Source organism: Rissa tridactyla, chromosome 7 (assembly GCF_028500815.1).
Source record: "Rissa tridactyla isolate bRisTri1 chromosome 7, bRisTri1.patW.cur.20221130, whole genome shotgun sequence".
NCBI lineage: Eukaryota > Metazoa > Chordata > Aves > Charadriiformes > Laridae > Rissa > Rissa tridactyla.
In genome coordinates this window covers 31,881,112-31,893,588 of record NC_071472.1, presented here as the reverse complement: position 1 = coordinate 31,893,588, position 12,477 = coordinate 31,881,112, and the positions used below count along the sequence as shown (strand labels likewise).

The 12,477-nt window shown below is 47.3% G+C and overlaps 1 protein-coding gene across 1 annotated transcript in view; it reads left to right on the top strand.

Moving 5' to 3' along the window:
• The first annotated feature begins 7,504 nt into the window (after nt 1-7,504).
• PLEKHM3 (pleckstrin homology domain containing M3) overlaps nt 7,505-12,477 on the top strand; it is a 91,849-nt gene continuing 86,876 nt past the window's right edge. Inside the window, exon 1 of the mRNA XM_054209312.1 lies at nt 7,505-7,623. The gene's annotated coding sequence lies outside the window, so the exon portion shown is untranslated. The remainder of the gene's footprint in view (nt 7,624-12,477) is intronic.

Below are 12,477 nucleotides of genomic sequence, written 5' to 3'. Positions count from 1 at the left end.
GAGTGCAGCAAGTGCCAGTTGAGGGCATTAGAGGGAAAGGTTTTTGCTAAACTGGCAAAGCAAGACCTGTTTTGTAGAGAAAGAGCTGAAAGCATACCAAGACAAAGCAGGGAAGTTACATTGAACTAAACCGGGATGTGCCTGCAGAGATGAGTATCAGCTTCCTGTCCCACAGTTCAATGTGTCTTCTGCTTGCAGTAGTTTGCAAACATACACAAATGATTTTCTGGAAAGGCATCTTTTACTCCTTGTTACTCCTGTTCATTTTCCCCTGGGTTTGAAGGCACAGTTGCAATTGAAAAAGTGGCTCAAATCTACCTTAATGAGCTCAAACACGATTCAGGGCATAATCCAAACCTGCATAGGCCATGCAGACCTATTCATTGTTTAAGTGGGATTCCGATCAGATCTCGGTTAGATAGTTTAATTAAAGTGTGTCAGGATAACAGCAGTAGAGTGAAGTAGAGCAACCTGGTAGGAATCCACTTACACTCATTGTCTGTTAGCCTCAAATGGTAGAATTAATATGGGAAAAAAAAGGGAAAACTGAGGAGAAAATATCCCTGTACTAAACTATAGGTGTTAAAGAGCAAATCTAGATAGAACTGGCTTGACAAGGTCCAAAGTAGTCATTCCCTGCTCCCTGCAGGAACTATACCTGAAGAAGAATAAATTGGACAAAGACTAGACCACGAGATGATGACTCTCAGACTGAAGCTTTTGTTCCAAAACCTTACTCACTGTGTTCCCATCTCTTTCATACTAGTTGCCTCACCTTCAACTGTACTATTTTGGCTGAAGTTCCAGGAAATAAACCCACCAGCCTCTCATTGCCCATCCTCTCTCTGTCACTGCTGTGAGCTCTCCTCCCTTCTACCACAGGACCATCTCGCTTCAGCCTGCTATGCACAAGCTGCTCGCTGAGTTTTCCTTCACACAAGGTCTCAAACCTCCCCTTTCTCATGACAAATCTCTCTGTCTGTCTTGGCGTTCCCTCCTTTCCCAAGCTGCAGTTGCTTTTTCTGTGGTAAGAAAAGTCATCAACCAACTTCTTCGGGTTGTTTTGGTTTGTTTAGTTTTGGGTTTTTTTCACCTCTCCATTCACTTCCCCTTGTGGTGGATATCAAAAAGATCTCAGTTATTTCTTCTGAGTTGCTATTTTGTTTTTGTTCAAATATTGTCTTCATTTGCAACAAAGCTGACTGTATTATCTGCTAGTCTCAAAGAAGGATGACACTTGGACACTTATAAAGCAAAACCCACACCAATCAGAGGCCAGGTCGCATGCTCCTAGTAACCCATTGGTTTATGTATCAGTGTATTGGCTGCGTCATTTATATTGCAAAATCCATATGCAAAGGCCTGTATATGTTTAATGATTTTTCTTCTAAAAAGAAAAAGAGACTATGAACAGAAACTGTGATTAACATGAAGAATGAAATGCTGAAAATAGGACTGATTTTCTGTTTCAGAAGCATGATCCTCCAGACATTTCAAAAGAGGGAGAAGGAATACCACTGATCTCAGAACACTGCAGTAAGACTCTGGAGAAAGAACTGTATCCACTTCCTAGCTCTGCCATGGCAAGAATGACCTCAGGTATTGTTATTTAATTTCCCTGTGACTTAGCTCTCTATGTGTAAAGGGTGATGGCTCTCTTGACTTGCAAGATTGTTCTGAGATGATTTGATCCTACAGAGATGAGTCAGAGGAGCACCTATGAAAAATTTCTTTTGTTACAAGAGATGCAGTTACTGGTGAAATGTTGAAAGGAAAAGGCCAAAATAATGAAAACTTCAAAACTACGAAGCCCTCAAGAAATAAGGGTGAAATCCTCTGTGGTGTCTGTTTCTTCAAACCAGAGTCTTGTGGTTTAAGCAGTGAGGAGTTCCCACATAGCTTTCTTCCTCTGCTTGTGATAAACCTTTAGCACCAGGACATTTGCCCAAGTGGAGAGGGCTGGGTGGGTGTCTGTACAGATAAGTTTGTAATTCTACGCCTCAGCTGAATAAAACCATTTCTCATAACAAGAGAGGCAGCACTGACATCGTGTGGGTCCCAAGTGCAGTTCCTGAGACTGTTGACGTGCACACATACAGGTACGCAGGCACTGCTTTGTCTGCCTTGTCTCTGCAGTCCCCGGGACAGTTCTACAGTGCAACCATCCATTAGGAGTGCATCATTTGAAGGTGAGGTAGAATAGCATGATGTCCAGGGCTTCGCTTCAGTAAAAGACTGGCACAAAGTTGGGGGAATCATTTCCTTTTATTGTTCTTTAGTTTCCTCATTGGCTAAAAATTAATCTAGCAGTTCCCAACCTCGTAGGCAGAACACCTGGTTGAAACAGGCTATATTGTTCTTTATTCATATGTGTGTGTTTCATTACAGTTCACTGTTTGAATGCTGTCTTTTGCAGGGACCTCCTGAGACCTTTCATCCACATTTCAAATTTCAACTTGCATCTGGCCTTGTAATATTGCAAACTGCCTCAAAAGTTGGCTGCTTACAACTGGTGTTTGAAGATGAGGACAGTCTAGGAGCCTTCAGAAGCATTTTAGCTGCATGGTCCTGAGAGTGGCTCTGAAGGGTCTCGGGCTTTTGCCTCAGTCCATCTCTCCATCACCAGAAAAGTGCCCACAGACAGAAGGTAGGAGCCATTGGCCGTTGCTAGATCCCAGCCTGCCTTCTCCAGCAGCGTGGGGAGGGGAAGCTGCTCTGGTCCTGCCTTCCCAGCAGCATCTCCCAGTCACAGCTGCTGGATAATGGACAGCAGCCCCAGGTTTTGCTGCGAGAACTTAATCTGCACTGTCGTCCCTCATTACTGCCTCTCAGTGCCGTCGTGTCCAGCCATGAAGGGTCACAAGATGACATGAGAGAGGTCGGGCGGGGCGGGGGGGTGGTGGTGTATAAAAAGCCCTGGCAAGCACCGGGAAATATGGAAAGGCTAAAAAGAGAACAGCTACCCAAACGATGCTCCTAGCGGCTCGGTGGGGATGGGGCTGAAAGCGGCTGGGTTCACACTAAGTTTTCCCGAAGGTCACTCTGCAATATGCTCGGCTGTCAGCGCCCATAAAGGCAGCTCTCCTCACAGCGCGGGGGTGGGGAAGGGAAGGAGGTTTGTTTAGAAGCATTAGCGTGCCCCTCCCCCGGCCCCATTAGCGGCCCTTATTAAACCAACACAGACAAAGAGCAAAGATGCCCTCGTTAATGGAGAGTCTCCGATAATTACTCTGCTCTGCCGCTTCTTTTGGGGCCTGAATAGCCTTTGAATAATGTTTCTCTTGCTGTGGTTGCAGACAATACCCTCGCAGACTGCTTTAAGCGGTGCCAATCCCATTAGCAGAAGAATAGCGGAGCTTTCGGGCTGGGTGGGTGCGTGCGCGCGCGGGGAGGGCAGCGGGCTCCCAGTGGGAACCGGGCCGCGCTGCCCGCCGCTTCCCTCGCCTCTCCTGCCCTCCGCGGCCTGGGAAAGCAAAGCAAAGCAGGGAAGCGCCGGGCGAAACCGCGTGCCAGAAGCAATCTCCCTGTTCCAGCAGCGCCCGGGCCAGGCCACTTGCCAGAGTCGTGTTGCTCCTCGCTGCAGGAGCGAACGGACAGGCACGTCTGCTCACCAAAAGGGAAGGGAAGAGCTGGGGGGCAGAAGCCGGCAGGACCTACGAATAGGAGTGCCTCCAGCCTTTGCTCGTGTGCCCCAAGCACAGCTCTCCTCTCGCACAAGATACCAACGGGGACGGAGATCCAAAGAATCTCCGAAATCAGAATCACACTGTGCTGCTGCTTTACAGATGGAGAAAATGAGGTGACAGTCATCCCTCTGCATCCAGTTGATTGCAGAGCATGAAAATGGCTAGACCGCCCAATTTCGGGAGGGTTAATTTTGTGCTGCACACCCCAAGCAGGGAGCTAATTAGTGTGTTCAATAGGTAGCTATCAACCAAACTTGGAGGAGCTGGAACAACTCTACCTGAGCCTTTCTCTTTGATCTCCCCTTCTGCAAGATAAGTGAAAATAGTGTATAGCTGGGCTGGCTGCGGTGTTTAATTTAATCATCTGTTGATATTTATTTTCACAAATATGAACTCAAGGAACAATCATCAGAAAGGTTTCATCTTGTGCTGAACGTGCCAGTTAACGGCCTTTCTGTGAGGTAATAGCTTCTATGTAGGGAGTCAGTAATTAAAATGTGTGAAAAAAGGCCCCTTCTTCAGAGGCAGCGGGGAAAGACAGTGGGTTTCACGCTCAGCCGGTGTGAAGTGACAAGTCTGTCAGTGGCCACAATAAATGAGCACTGCTCCTTCCACATTATGCCAGCGAAGGATGTGGCCAAAGGGTTCTTGAGAGTTTCCCAGTTTGAGAAAGATGTTTGGATTCTTATCAACAGGAGTCAAGCTCAGGAATACATGGTACAATGATCTGGTCTTTAGAAGATGATTCTGCAGAACTCGTGGGATATGTTCAGATCTAAAGAAGAGCATTGGTCCTGCAAACTCTCCCACAAGGAAAGCAGCTAAGTTTCTAGTGTTAACAGATAGAGCCATGTTCTCCCTCTTTCGGTATGAACTCTCTAGACTTCTAGAACCTCAATCAAAAAGCTAAGGAAAAGCTGACATTCTGCTCCGAAGCAGAAGGGAGGTGAGTTCATTTACGTCTTCATTGCGTGGACATACAGGGCACAACTTGTTTCCTCGTACTGTTAGCCACCAGGTGGCTCTGTGCACTCTGTTCAGTTTGGGGCTGTCGTCGATGGTTGACGAGTAAGGGGGACACAGCTGGAAACCAAGCTGTGTGGAAGCTTTTGTTGGATAGGCACCACTATGTATATCCTGCTCATGGCTTCATGTTGGAGGATGGTGATGTGCTTAAATAATGAAAATTGCAGATTCTGGGACTTACATTCTTAACTAGATATAGCCATAACAAGAATTTTTTTTCCAAGGTTCATATTTCTTCAGAATTAGAATGTGTTTTCCTGCAGCTTTGAAGGAGAAGGTTGGTCATTTATTCTTTTCCATGGGTACACAGACTGTAGGAAGAGAAATTTCTACCAGACTGGAGGAAGAAAACATAGAGCCACCTGATCTCAGAAGGGTTCAATTGTTTTAAGCTGTGGTAGAGGCATATGTGATGGATCATAGATATAAAAATGTCATTTAGAAAGGGGATGGAATCTCTTCCTCCTGCCAATAAAATGGTGACAGTTGTTTATAAAGTGCTTCTTAGACAGAATGGAAAATTAAAAACTTCAACCCAAACGGTTCCTTAACATGTAAAGGTGCATGTTAATTGTATTTTGCCTAGAAAATGGAAAGTGTTACCCATCCAGTCCTTGCAAAGGGTTTACAGCAGATAAGAACTGAGTTAGGAATATCTGCGTCTGAAAAAAGTGCTCTTTAGAGGGCTAAGAAGAATGAAATTAAGGGACCGGTATCAGCCTTTTTTTATTATGTGTTCCCCTCCTTTCTTGGGGGAACATAGTGTTTCCTGCAGACCCCTGCAGAGCTGCAAGGATTTTGCAGGGGCCTGGGAAGTGTCTGGCAGAGCATGGAGCCCTGGCAGGAGGGGTCTTTCCCCATCTCCTGCACAGCTGGGGATTGCACAATGCCAACCAGTGCAATGCCTGGATGTATTTGGCAAATATCAAGTCCCAGGGAGCCCCGTGGGAGATGCTTGGGCTGTAGGAAAGAGAGGGAGGCAGCAATAGCGCCTGACTGCATGGAACACCTTGACTTGACTTGGCTGCTAAGAGGACTGGTGTTGGTTTGGGTTCATGGCACATGGTTACTGTCCTTCTGCATTTCTGTCTGACAAATCTATGCTCTTTTTTTGAATAGAAGGGTGATTCTTCTTGAACAAGGCCTCTACTGTCCTGCCCTAGAAATAAATTATGTCTATGCCCTTCTGCAGCCTGAAATCGCTTTTCTGCTACAGGTAGAAAATGGTATATGGGCCACTTCACAGCAAACCATCTGAGCACGAGTGTAATGTTGAACACAGGCAATTTCTTTTCGACGCAGCAGTGAAATCAGAAACAGAGGAGGGATGGTTTTATACACTTCTCCTTGAACTGCCTATCTGCTCTCCTCCACTGACATTCGTGTCCCCACAGGCGATGGACCAGTGTGCCCTGTGCCTCCCATGCAAGTATGCTGGCCCTGGAAGGGGAGCTCATAGTTCATAGTCAGCAGAGAAGCAAAGTCCTGAAGCAACGTCAGACCCAGGAGTCCTAGAGAGCCCAAGAGATAAATGACATGGCACCATTTGAGAAAAGGCTGGATGGCAATAAATAACATGGCAAGTGAGGATACTGCCTTGTCCTTTGGGGGATCACAGTGCATACAATTGAATTAGAATAAAAAGATCAATCTTTGACTGTTATGCAGTGAAGAAGCCATTCATCTTTAGGAGCAGGACTTGAAATGTATAGTGCTCTAGTAATATATTATTTGTAAAGGCCAAGATTAATTAATTTTCAGTCAGATAAACTGGTATTTTTTTTGTACCAAAGGTGCTCATTCATCCTTGCTGTCACTGAAATGAGATAACCAATACGAACGCAACTTTGTTAATTGCACCAGTCACATTTTGCAGTATATACTAAATGGTTGGGGTGTGAGGACAGCTACTGATGGAAGCTAACCTAACACCTGCCTTTTGTCGTGGATTGTGAATCCTCTTTATGGACTCAGTTCAGCACTGCATTTTCGTGCAGTGGCGCTTCAGCGCTGACCTCGTCTCTGCTGCTCATCGCGGCATCCCTGGGACCCAGCCAGCGGAGCAGCACAGCGCCCGTGATTTTAAATGTGTACATGCCGTGCTGCTCTGAATCGGTCTGCATCCACTGCACATCAAAATTCAGGTACACCCCTGATCCGTGCATGGCTATTTCTTGCCATGAAATGATTTTTACAGGGTGATTTTCACTTTGCTGGGGGGGGTGCCACGCCACATGCCAATGAAATAAGCCATTTGTGATTGTCCAGTAACTTTTTGTTTTCTTTGGGTAACAGGTTGTGCCAGAGGGCTTTTTGCTGCCCCGTGGCGGTATGAATTCAGGCAGGGTGCTGCTCCCTGCAGCCTTCGCGCCTCGGGAAGCGTGCTGGCACCTGGGGTTGTTGAAAACCCGTTTAGCATTTTGTGTTTCCCTTCTCTCCTGAAGTCAAGCAGCAGCTCCCTGAGAACCTCAGCAGCTTTACGCATGGAAAGGTGGTGCAACTTTCATGGAAAAACCTGAAGGTTTTCCTGTTGCTATTTTTTTTTCCTTAAGGGGAAAATGAGAAGCTGGCGGGTTCCTGGGACGCGGTGAGGGCCGAGCCGCTCTCCCGCCGTTACTCTCACCGGCGGCCGCCGCGCCGCCCGGGCGCCTCTGCCCGCGCCTCCCCGAGCCCCGGGGCTGCCGGCCGAGCGGGCGGGCGGCGGCGGCAGGAACCTTGGTGCCGCGGAGCCGTTTCCCGCGGCGGCCGGGAGGGCTTTGCGGCAGGACGCGGCCCCGCCGCCCGGCAGCGGCGAGGAGGGGCCGGGCCGGGCCGTGCCTGCGCGCCGGCGGCTCCGCTCCGCGCCGGGCCGGGCCGGGCCCTGGGGAGCCCCTCCTCGGAGCAGAGGCAGAGCGCGGGCTCCGGGCGGCAGGTAAATACTCCCTTTGGTCGGTGCGGGGGCTGCGAGGGTCCCTCAGGCGGGGCGGGTTTCCCGCAGCCTCGGCCGTGCCGCCCGCCCCGCGGGCGCGTACTGGGGCTGTGTGCGAGGGGCCGGGCGCGGCTGTGTGTGCTTTATAGCGCAGACACGTCTGGAGTCATGTGCCCATCTGGAAAGGCACGTTCCCGTGTGCCTGGAAAAGCCCTGTCCTTTAGTTTTCCCCACCCATCGCCGCTCACGGTCTCAGCAGGAATTCGGGCTGCTCCCCCTGGGTAGGGTGAAATTCCAGCGTGTGTAGGCACAGTGTGCCGGCATCGCCCTCTGTTTTAACAGCCCCGGGCACGACATAATGCCATGGTCGTCTTACATTGCAGTAAAATTGCTTCTTTGACGGAGCAAGCACCCAAACACAGCCGGTGGAGTTATACCTTCTGGGATCAAACAGGCCCAACAGGAGAGTATCTGTTCTGTGGGAATGTGTGCTAGCTGGGGTTATCAGCGTAAATGCCAGGATCACTGGCATGGCAACGTAAGAGAAGGGAAAAAGGTCGAGATTAGGCTTGTGTAAGGAATCATGACTTGCTCCTGAACTGTTTTCCGTTCTGCAAATATGCACTTATGGCCCTGATCCTGCAAAAATTTGCAGACAAATCTCATTTTAGGCACTGCATAATCCCACTAAGTGGCCACAAAAAGTTGCAGTAGATAAGAATAAAAAAGCATTGGAATCTTAGTAGGACCAGTGCCCATACACTTTAAGCAACAGTAGTTTTAATCTTGCCACTTCCAAGGCTTTTTTTTATCCAAAATTAGTGAATTAAATTTGGGATTAAAAAAAAAACCAACAGAAATCTAAAATGTGAAACAGGGCACTATATAGTCGAATGAGCAATCTCATCAGTCTACAGTGACTAGATAGATGATTCCTGTAGAACCTTATCAGACTGAAGTCACGTTATGCGTTAATATTTCAGGTTCATCAGATGTTTTGAGGTTTCTGTTGGGCTTCTGCTAAGATCCTCAGTAGTAAAGTTGTAGTTCCGTTTAGAAAATGGCAAGCGCTTGTGCTGAGTAGTCACACAAGTCTGTAGTGTTACATGTGGTTCCGACCAGCCTGCGGGGTTAGCTGTTGTGGCAGGACTGCCAGGACCTGAGGGTGTGGGTTGCTGTGGTGGTTCGCCGAACTTCAGCGTTATTTGGATCATTGCTTCCTTTCCTTCTCCTGCCCCTCTTCCCCGATAATTAATGTGCCAAGCCACTGTCGTCCTGGCTGTTTGAAAGGCAAGAGAGGAGGGCTTAGAGTCTGGTTTGAAATGAGTTTGTTGTTAAACACTGTATTTCCATCAGTGTCTGTGTTCAACCACTAATAATTATGGGAAATCCAGGTCTCACTGTACAAAGGCTTGTACTGTCCCAGCTGAACTCCCTGGGTACCACCGTTAGAGAGAGGAGTTGGCTACAGTTGCGGATCAGGGCTGCTCAGAAATCTGTATGCTGTACAGATTTGGATGTCAAGTATATTTTCTTACAGCGGTGGCGTGATTTCAGAGAAGAAATGTCTCCCATGTTCTTGTGGGACATGCTGTGTTTCTTATTCTCTTTCTGGCCTCTGTGGCGATGGCAGATGTTATTCCCAGCTGTGGGGTTATACTGGTCTGTGCTGGAGCTTGATCATTGCTTCCTAATTGGCGTGCCTCAAAGCAACTACCCTGCAGAGCAAAGTAAAAATTAGTTGTGTAGTCCGGCATAGATGGTAAAGGATTCAGTTATTATATCACTATTTATACTAGCTAGTGCTTCATCTAGAAAGGTCCCAAAGCATCTTACTGTCCCTGAGTCCTACTTATAAGGAGATAAATGTCTTCATCTGGCAACCCCCCTTCTGTATGTCCTTCCTTGCTCAAATGCAGCCTCCTCTGGGTGCAGCAGGAGATTGGTGCACACAACAGCTGAAAGCTCAGCAGCCTGATTTCCAGCAGTCTCTGTAAATGAGTCCTGGAGCAATATCCCCAAGAATGAAATGTGCCTCTTATTTCTGTTCAGAGCTCACAGATACAAACTGAAAATGTCATAATTTCTGATCTCTTAAAAAAACCCAAAAGTCAAGATTTTAAGGGACATCTTTTCCGTTCAGCATAATTCTAGAAACTGTGAAGTGGGGAGGTGCTTGTAAAATTTCAGTTTGCATCAACCGGAAATGTTTATTTAAAACAAAAAAAAAGTTTTATCTCACCTGGCATATACAAAGTTCTGGTACATCATGGCAGATACAGTTAGAAATATTAGACTGAGTCATGTTCTTTGTTGTTTCTTGAATGTCCAGTTCAATCATGCTTCCCCTTGTACTGGAGGAGGTTTGTATTGTCCTTCTTGGATACCCTGTTCTCTGACTGTCTCTCTTCGTGCTGAGCTCAGGAGCTCAGGCTGTTTTGTGGTGTCTGCCTGGCAGAACAGGCAGGAGTTCTAGTAGCCAACAGCAGCATGTAAAATTAGACAAACCTGTACATGCAAAGCAAATGAACCCAAGCATAGAAATCATCCACCCTCCCTTGGGTTGTTATTTGGGACTATGGGTGTGTTAAAGACCACACATCCGTGCCTCAGGCCAAATGACAGCACTGCTTCATTCTGTTTGTCCACATGGATTTTGTGCCTGTAGTGTGAGTTTTGAAGTGTTTGCATCCAGACAATCTACAGGGGCAGTGCCAGGACTCGGGAGAGCCTCTCTTCCCCTATGCCTGACGTCCTTCCCTGTGAGCTCAGCCAGCCAACAGGCAGCATGCACAGGAGGGTAGTCTGGATTTTAGTCTGATGTAAGCTGTGAAGTTGCTCACATGCTCATGAGATTTGGCTGGGCTGCAGCCTGGGCTGTGGGTCACCATCCCCTAACTCCCCTCCGGTCAGCCTGCTTTGGTTTCTGTTCCGTTCCTTCCCTTGACAAGGGTCCTTCACCCTTTCTGGAGTCCTAGTCCAGCTACTGAGATTTCAAGTGGTTACTCATCCACGGGAAGTGATACAGTCCCTCATTACTTGGTGGTGCTCCCCAGCTAGGAGGGATGTGTGTCAGATGGCTGGAAGGCAAAGGAGTCAGTGATAAAGATCTCGGGACAGCTGTACAGCAGTCAGTCTCCGGAAAAGAAGAGCTTACTGTGGTCCGTCTTCCTCCACTGCTGAGTCCTCCTCAGCCTCTGGACCCAATTTGTTATGGTGCAGCAGGCTGCTGTGTGCTTTTCAGCTTGGATTTTCTTATGTTTTAATTACTGTTTCCAAAGTGCAATTAAAATTAAAGATAATGTATACTATAAGCACTGTTTATTATTCATTACTGTGTGCTCATCCCTGGATGAGCTGTTCTGTAGCCGTGATGTGTTAGTTCCCCATGCAGGGAGGCTGCCTGGGGAGCTTCCTTCTTAAAGGCACTGGGTCAGATCAGCAGCTGGGGGATATCTGTGCTTTCACAGGGCAAGACTCACGTCTCCTTGCTAAGGGTCTGCTTCCCCTCACAGATGGTGGCCTTCTGCTTCCTCCCTGGTTTCACCACTTTCTTCATTTCATCTTTTCTCAGTTGTTTTTTGTTTTGTTACATTTTCTGTAGCGTGGAAGAGATCACTTCTGTCTTTTAGCTTGACTGAGATTAGGCACCAAGTTAATTCCAGCTGTTCTTGCTCTTTGCCTGTCCCTGGGTCTAGCAGGCAGGATGTGGGAGCTCTTCTTCACTGATAAATGTTGGCAGTCGATTTCATCCTTAAGGGCAATGAAACTATAGCAGACAGGTGGGTTTGCAACCTGGAAACGGTTAGCCTTACCTTCACAGTTATGCACTCTGGTGCCTTGCCCTACAGCCAAGCATTCCTGACCAGAAAGCCTCTTTCTCCAGTTTTTGTGAGTTTTTCCTGGTTATTGTCAGTGTTTTTTTGCAGGAATATCAGTCAGAAGGTGTTTATGTGAAACACTTCAAAATTGGGATTGACTGAAAATTTTAAGCAACTAATTTCTCAGTTATGTGTTGGGGAAAGAGGCTTTTGAAGAGGGGCTTTAAAAATGGGATCTAAAGACAATTATCCAGGCCACATTGAACCAACCATTGACTATCATATGGCAACCTCTTTGAAACTGTGATCCCCTGTTCCATATGAAAAGTTTCTTGTAGTTTTATCTTTTTTGTGAGGCACTGTAAATTTCATCCAGACTTTAACTCCACATAAATGATGACTTTAACAAGCTTCTGTGCTGTGTTGCTCACTTGGCATCCACAGCAGTAGGTCACCTGGGGTTTTGGAATCACTCAGGGAGAAGGCTTACCTTGTGCCGAGGGCCCAAAATACAGCCAGGATATAAGAAAATGTGACAGTTTGCACAGGGACAGTGTCCCAGCTAACAGTCATTCCCTGCAATCATCCCTTATGAAATTCCTAGTTATCAGTTGCCTCTCCAAATTGTGTATGAGAGGCAAACAGGAGTGCAGCTTTCAATTGCTGCTCGGAGAACTGGCCACTGTGTGCATGGGATTCGCAACTGCTAGGAGTGTAAGTGTTTTGAACCAGGACTGCTCTTTGGTTACATAGGGGTAGCACATAGTACAGTGGGTCTGACTGGGGTTGTTGTACGCCGAGGCTTCAAGCACAGCAGCTATAATGCTATGCTTCCTGTACAGCTAAAGGAGAGAGGGCTTCTGTCTGGGAGAGGGACCTAGATGCCATCATGCTTTGAAAGAAATTCTGGTCAGAACAAGTTGGTGAATGTTTACTGAGTGGGCCTTGCTATACTGTAAATAAATAAAGCATCATCTGCTGTCTAGTTACAGCAGGGGTGTGCTGGAAAGCACTCCACAATACCTTGTATTGTGCT